The sequence below is a fragment of the Triticum dicoccoides genome, chromosome 2B (assembly GCF_002162155.2).
Source record: "Triticum dicoccoides isolate Atlit2015 ecotype Zavitan chromosome 2B, WEW_v2.0, whole genome shotgun sequence".
Taxonomy (NCBI): Eukaryota; Viridiplantae; Streptophyta; class Magnoliopsida; order Poales; family Poaceae; genus Triticum; species Triticum dicoccoides.
The window spans coordinates 426,134,810-426,142,190 of record NC_041383.1 but is presented as its reverse complement, the minus strand read 5'-3'; positions in this window follow the sequence as shown (position 1 = coordinate 426,142,190).

Below are 7,381 nucleotides of genomic sequence, written 5' to 3'. Positions count from 1 at the left end.
GTTCTTCATGTAGTGAGTCTCATATTGTGCTTCAAAGTAGCACCTTGTTCCTCATGTAGTGAGTCTCATAAGTTGTCTTTTTATACAAGTGGAAATTTTTCATTATAGAACCTAGCTTGTATATTCCGACGATGGGCTTCCTCAAATGCCCTAGGTCTTCGTGAGCAAGCGAGTTGGATGCACACCCACTAGTTTTCTTTTGTTGAGCATTCATAGCTCTAATGCATCTATTGCATGGCAATCCCTACTCCTCATTTTGACATCAATTGATGGGTATCTCCATAGCCCGTTGATTAGCCTCATCAATATGAGACTTTCTCCTTTTTGTCTTCTCCACACAATCCCCATCATCATATTCTATTCCACCCATAGTGCTATATCCATGGCTCACGCTCATGTATTGCGTGAAGGTTGAAAAAGTTTGAGATTATTTAAGTATGAAACAATTGCTTGGCTTGTCATCGGGGGTATAGAAGTTGGGAACATCTTTGTGTGACGAAAATGAAGCATAGCCTAACTATATGATTTTGTAGGGATGAACTTTCTTTTGCCATGTTATTTTGAGAAGACATGATTGCTTTGATTAGTATGCTTGAAATATTATTATTTTTGTGTCAATATGAACTTTTGTCTTGAATCTTTCGGATTTGAATATTCATATCACAATTAAGAAGATTTACATTGAAATTATGCCAAAGTATCACTCCGCATCAAAAATTCTTTTTTATCATTTACCTACTCGAGGACGAGCAGGAATTAAGCTTGGGGATGCCTGATACTCTCCAACGTATCTATAAGTTTTGATTGCTCCATGCTACTTTATCTACTGTTTTGGATTATATTGGGCTTTATTTTCCACTTTTATATTACTTTTGGGACTAACCTACTAACCGGAGGCCCAACCCAGAATTGTTGTTTTTTGCCTTTTTCAGTATTTCGAAGAAACAGAATATCAAACGGAGTCCAAACGGAATGAAACCTTCGGGATCGTGATTTTCCAACCGAACGTGATCCAGGAGACTTGGACCCTACTCCAAGTAGTGCCCGAGGAGGTCACGAGGGTGGAGGGCGCCCCCCCCCCCTCCTGGGCACGCCCCCCTACCTCGTAGGCCCCTCGGAGCTCCACCGACGTACTCCTTCCTCCTATATATACCTACGTATGCCTGAATGATCAGAATAGGAGCCAAAAACCTAATTCCACCGCCACAACCTTCTGTATGCACGAGATCCCATCTTGGGGCCTGTTCCGGAGCTCCGCCGGAGGGGGCATCCACCATCGAGGGCTTCTACATCATCACCATAGCCCCTCCGATGAAGTGTGAGTAGTTTACTTCAGACCTTCAGGTCCATAGCTAGTAGCTAGATGGCTTCTTCTCTCTTTTTGGATCTCAATACAATGTTCTCCCCCTCCCTCGTGGAGATCTATTCAGTGTAATCTTCTTTTTGCGGTGTGTTTGTTAAGACCGATGAATTGTGGGTTTATAATCCAGTATTATCTATGGAAAATATTTGATTCTTCTCTGAATTCTTTTATGTATGATTGAGTTATCTTTGCAAGTCTCTTCGAATTATCCTTTTTGGTTTGGCTAACTAGATTGGTAGTTCTTGCAATGAGAGAAGTGCTTAGCTTTGGGTTCAATCTTGCGGTGTCCTTACCCAGTGACAGAAGGGGCAGCAAGGCACGTATTGTATTGTTGCCATCGAGGATTACAAGATGGGTTTGTTATCATATTGCATGAAATTATCCCTCTACATCATGTCATCTTGCTTACGACGTTACTCTGTTTTTAACTTAATACTCTAGATGCATGCTGGATAGCGGTCGATGAGTGGAGTAATAGTAGTAGATGCAGAATCGTTTCGATCTACTTGTCTCGGACGTGATGCCTATATACATGATCATTGCCTAGATACTCATAACTATGCTCAATTCTGTCAATTGCTCAACAGTAATTTGTTCACCCACCATAGAATACTTATGCTCTTGAGAGAAGCCACTAGTGAAACCTATGGCCCCGGGTCTATTCTCATCATATCAATCTCTATCACTTTATTTACTTGCTTTGTTTTACCTTTCCTTTACTTTTTACTTTGCATCTATCTATCAAAAATACCAAAAATATTATCTCTATCAGATCTCACTCTCGTAAGTGACCGTGAAGGGATTGACAACCCCTAAGCGTTGGTTGCGAGTTGCTATCGTTTTGTGTAGGTACGAGGGACTTGTGCGTGGTCTCCTACTAGATTGATACCTTGGTTCTCAAAAACTGAGGGAAATACTTACGCTACTTTGCTGCATCATCCTCTCCTCTTCGGGGAAATCCAACGCAGTGCTCAAGAGGTAGCAACCGCCACCCCGTCGCTGACTCTAGCCGGTTTGTCGTCCCACGCCCGTCGCGCCCCCACGGACGCGCACGCCGCGTTGCTCCTGGCGCATGAGCTCCTGCACTACCGTCCCGTCGACGACCTCTACGAGGACTGGCTCGCCCGCATCACCGAGCTCGTCAGCGCCGCAGGGGGCTCTCCTATGTCGTCCCTCTCACTGCCTCGCCCTCCATCCTATGCAGGAGGCCTGGATCAGGAGGTGCCCCCGCCACCTCCTCCCCAAGAAGGCGCCCTGGCTCCAAGGCGTGCGGCCCCAGGACGAGACCCACCGCGTCCGGCGCCTGCCCGACCTGAGAGGAGCTGCCAAGAGATCCCTCGTCCTCAAGATGGTGCTCGCGTGCTCCCGGCACCAGTGCGCCATGACCGCATTCCTGCACCACCACGTCAAGACCCCGCGCTGCTTCATGCGGCGGCGTGTGGGAATTTCCAGGAGGAAGCCCAGCACCAATAGAGGGCTCCGGTGGCCACCACAGGCTGCCGCGCCTTCACCCCCGAGCTATGCAGTGTCGCCTGGCCAGGCAAGTTCAAGCCTGACCTGCCTCCTTGCTACGACGGCACTGCAGACCCCGCGGAGTTCCTACAGCTCTATGAGCTGGGCATCTAAGCCGCCAACGGGGATGAAAAGGTCATGGCGAACTGGTTTCCCATGGCGCTCAAGGACGGTGCCCGCACCTGGCTCCTAAACCTGGCTCCTGGCACGATCTCCTCCTGGGATGACATGCGCACCCGCTTCATCGCCAACCTCTAGGGCACTCGCGACCGTCCGCCGGCCATGGGTGACCTGCGCCACATCAAGCAGCAGCCTGGAGAGACCTTGCAGAAGTACATCCAGTGCTTCAACAACGCTCGCCTCAAGATTCCCAGGGTGACTGAGGAGGCCATTATCTCTACGTTCTCTGATGGTGTTCGCGACGTCAAGATGAAGGAGGAGCTGGCAATCCATGAAGATCTGTGCACGTCTCTGGAGTTGTTCAACCTGGCGACCAAGTGCGCGAGGGCCGAGGAGGGGCGCCTCTCCCTTCTCGAGCTCCCAGCAGCGGACCCAGAAGAGAAGAAAGCCAAGGCCAAGGATATGAAGCGTAAGGGAGCAGCTATGCTCGCAGCAAAGCCGGGCACAAAGCGCGGCAGGGACCAGCCAGAGTCGTCCAAGGGCAGCAGATACTGTGTGTACCACGATCTCCACACCCACAACACCAACGAGTGCCAAGAGCTCAGGGCCGTGCGAGAAGGCCGTGTCGGTCGACGTCCCGAGCGCAGCGATCGGGGCTACGGCCGAGGCGGAGCAAGAGGTGGAGGATGATGGGATGACCGTGGCCCTCGTCAAGGGTGGCGTGACCGACCTCGCGAGGACCGCTGGCAGGATCAGCCTCGTGAGGGAGCCTGGAGAGACCAGCCTCGCGAGGACCGCCCGCAAGGCAACGCAGGCCTTCCTCCTCTGCCACCACCACCGAGGAGGAATGAAGACCATCATCAGGACGAGGGGCTGGGGGCTTCCAGGAGCCACATGAGATCGCTTGCATGCTGGGCAGCGCTCAGGCCCCAGCCTCACAGTGCATCTTCAAGCAGTTTGCTCGCGAGGTGAATGCAGTCCTCCCAAAGCTTGAGGCCACACGCCCTCTTAGGTTGTCTGCGTGCGCCATCACGTTCAGCTCAGCGGATCAGCTCAAGTGCGTGGCAACGGCCGGTGTCCTCCCAATGCTCTGTTCCCCAGTCATCAGCAACGTGCAAGTTACCAGGACCCTCATCGACGGCGGGGCAGGGCTCAACGTCATGTCTGTCGAGACGTTCAACAATCGCCAAGTGCCATATGATCAGCTTCAGCCAACCAAGCCCTTCTCAGGAGTCACTGATGGTTCCACTGTTTCGATAGGGTAGGTCCGTCTTCCTGTCACCTTTGGACAGTGCAACAACTACCGTACCGAGCTCATTGACTTCGACGTCGCTCACATTCGCCTGCCATACAATGCCATCCTCGGGTACCCAACCCTGGCCAAGTTCATGGCAGTGACTCACCATGGCTACAACGTCCTCAAGATGCCAGGAAGCAGTGGGGTCATCATGGTCTCCTATGAATAGAAGGATGCGGTGTGCTCCCTCGAGCGCGCCTTACAGGCCGCGTCGATCGAGGACCCGGACAGCAAGAGTCGAAACCTCCCTGGAGCAGCTCCCAAGAAGAAGAAGACATCACCTAGCTCAAGGCCTCAGGAGGCAGGCACCTCCGGAGGCGCCGCGGTTGGACATGCACCCGTCCAAGGGGCGCCACCCTCCATCGCATAGGAAGGCGCGCCCGGCGCCCTCCTCGGGCAGGGCTCGGGGGCTCTCTCCTAGGGAGTCACCGACTTTGCCAAGGTCACGAGGGAGGCGCTTGGGCACAACTTGGAGGCGTGCTTTGTGGCACGCTTCCCTCAGGAAGGCGTATGGAAAGATGGGCCCAACCCTCAGGAGTTCATCACCAAGGCCGCTCAGGAGTTGGAGGAATCAAGAGTCATGCACGGCAACCACCATCTGCCCGGCGTAGCTCCCCATCCAGGCGAGGATGGCGGGCTGCGGGTCTGCATCGACTACCCATGGCTCAATCGAGTCGCTTCTCAGGAGTGCTTCTGGCCTACACGCACGGGGCGCTGCGCGGGTCCACCGCACAGCTTCATTCGCATGCCCTTCGGCTTGCCAAACGCGGTTGCAGCCCACCAGCGCCTGATGAGGAGCATTTTGGAAGCTCAGGTGGCCAAGCATCGCGCGTTCCTGGAGGAGATGGAGATGGACCTCAACAGGCCGCCCGGACCTCCTGAGCCTCCCGAGGCTCGGAGTCCTGAGGGCTCGTGAGGATCGGCTACTTCACCCCGCATCATCAGCTACTCCGACACTCGCCCTGCAATAGCATCAGGTGACTTCTTTTCAGTTTTCATTTTAGCTAGGAGCGCCCTCAGGGCTGCATCATTCCCAGGTCGCGTGGATCCGTCCCTGCGGCATGTACCCGTTTTGCTTATGTCTTCCGCTTACCTTGTTGGGGGCGCCCCTCGGGCTGCATCATCCCCAAGCCGCTTGGGCCTGACCCGGTGGCGTTTTCTTTCCCTGCATCTATCTAAGTTGATTTGCTCCTTCATGATTAACCTGCTTGAGATAATCACCTGCTTCGATTCCTCGCAGGGAACAAAAGGTGCTAATCCTAAGGATATTTAACTACGCGTGCCTCCGCAGGAGACGCCATCATCAACAGTGGGCCATCAGGCGCCGGCGCCAACCCCATCCAGATCAGTGGCGCCGACGGCCTGATGCGGCTGTCCTGCTCCCAGCGCGACGCGAGCTCGGGGGCTCATAGCTTTCGTTGCTCGTCTCCGGAGTCGCATGAAGCTCAGCGGAGTCGCTGGATCCTCTCTCTCCTCCGCTGCTGCCCGAGGAGCTGTTGGGGAGGCAATTGGCTGGCCTGGCCCTCACCATGCCGGTACCTCGGCTGCCTTTCGGGGGGTAGCACTCCAACCGTCGGCCACCATGATCTCAGGTAATCATGACCCATTTTTCCATGCAGGGACTTGTCAAGTCGAGCGGTTGCCGAGGCAGCATGGGGAAGCGGAGACGCCCATGTCCAATCAGCCGCCACGCGGCGCCCAAGGCTGCGGGCTGATGGGGCCCACGGCGCTCTGCACTTGCCCCTTCGCTTCTCCGCTAAGCCAAGTCTGAGCGCGCCTTGGGCCCGGGGGCTACTGTTGGTGTTCTGGGAACGGGGGTCCCCAGACTTGCCTTCCTGCGGCTTGCGGCGTCGCTCAAGTGGTGGCCCAGTACGGCCCGTCTTCCTCAGTACAAGACTCAAGACCCTCACGAGGGGCCAAGCCTCGCGGGGCGAATGATGCAAGGCTTCCTCAGGGAAGGCCTCGCCAGGCAGGCTCGCGAGGAGGCAGAGAGATCAAGGCAGGATACGTCGCGAGGTGCTCGTGACGCAAGCCATGACGATCGAGACCAGGCGGGCGCCGGCCTGCGCAGTGTCCTTGTTTCCTCTTTGGTGCAAAGGGGGCAGGCACAGACGTGGAGTACTGAGGCATCAGGCAAAGGTTGCCATTTCAGGGCAACAAGACCAAGACGAGTGGAGCGGCAGGATGGAGGTCACCGTGGAGCCCAAGACGGCGTCATCACCAGTGCTTTTGGCAGCCGAAGACCAACTTTAGTCAGGATAACTTGTACTATATGTTCCCCTTCAAAATGGCCGTTGTTGGCGCCCTTCCCGCTCAATATTTGGGAAGATGCCCAGGGCCTCTATAAATAGGACTAGCCACCACAGAGTAGGGGGATCGAATCGAGTGTTTGTTAGAGAGAGAGAGAGACCCGATCGAACTCACCCTAGCAGTTCATCGCACCAGCTCAAGAACACCTCTCGCGAGGTTGTTCTCCCTTTGTACTGTTCATCATCAGCCCCTGAGGCAATCCACCACACATTGGAGTAGGGTATTACACCACGACGGTGGCCCGAACCAGTATAAATCTCGTGTCCCTTGTGTTGTTCATCGTTTCCAGCTTAGATCTCATGAGGCGATCGAACGTAGATCGGTAGGGGAGAGATCTTCGCGCGCACCCCAGTGTTCGAACCTTAAGGGTCTGCCGGAACCCAACATCCGACACTATTTGCTTTTGGGCATTTCAATGCTATGAAATAATCTAAATGCCCAAATAATTCTGGAAATAAGTGAGGGTTGTTGGGAATAATCTAAACAGAGCCCACAACTATTTTCAGGATTTTTGGAAACATTTGGGTATTTTTATTAAAGCTCAGAAGTTACAGAAAAATAGAAAATAGAAAGAAATAGGGAAGCAGAAAAGGAGAAGACCTACCTGGGCAAACTTACATGGCGCCCAGCCGGCCCAACACTGTGTGCAGCCCAGCCAACGCAGCGCTTTCATCAACCTTCTGCCAGAAAGCGAGGCAGCTGCGTGGAGAGCGCACAGCCGAGCTGCGCCAGCTCCTGCTTGTGACCTCCCGTTTCCCCCTCGCGTCTGGCGACGCCAC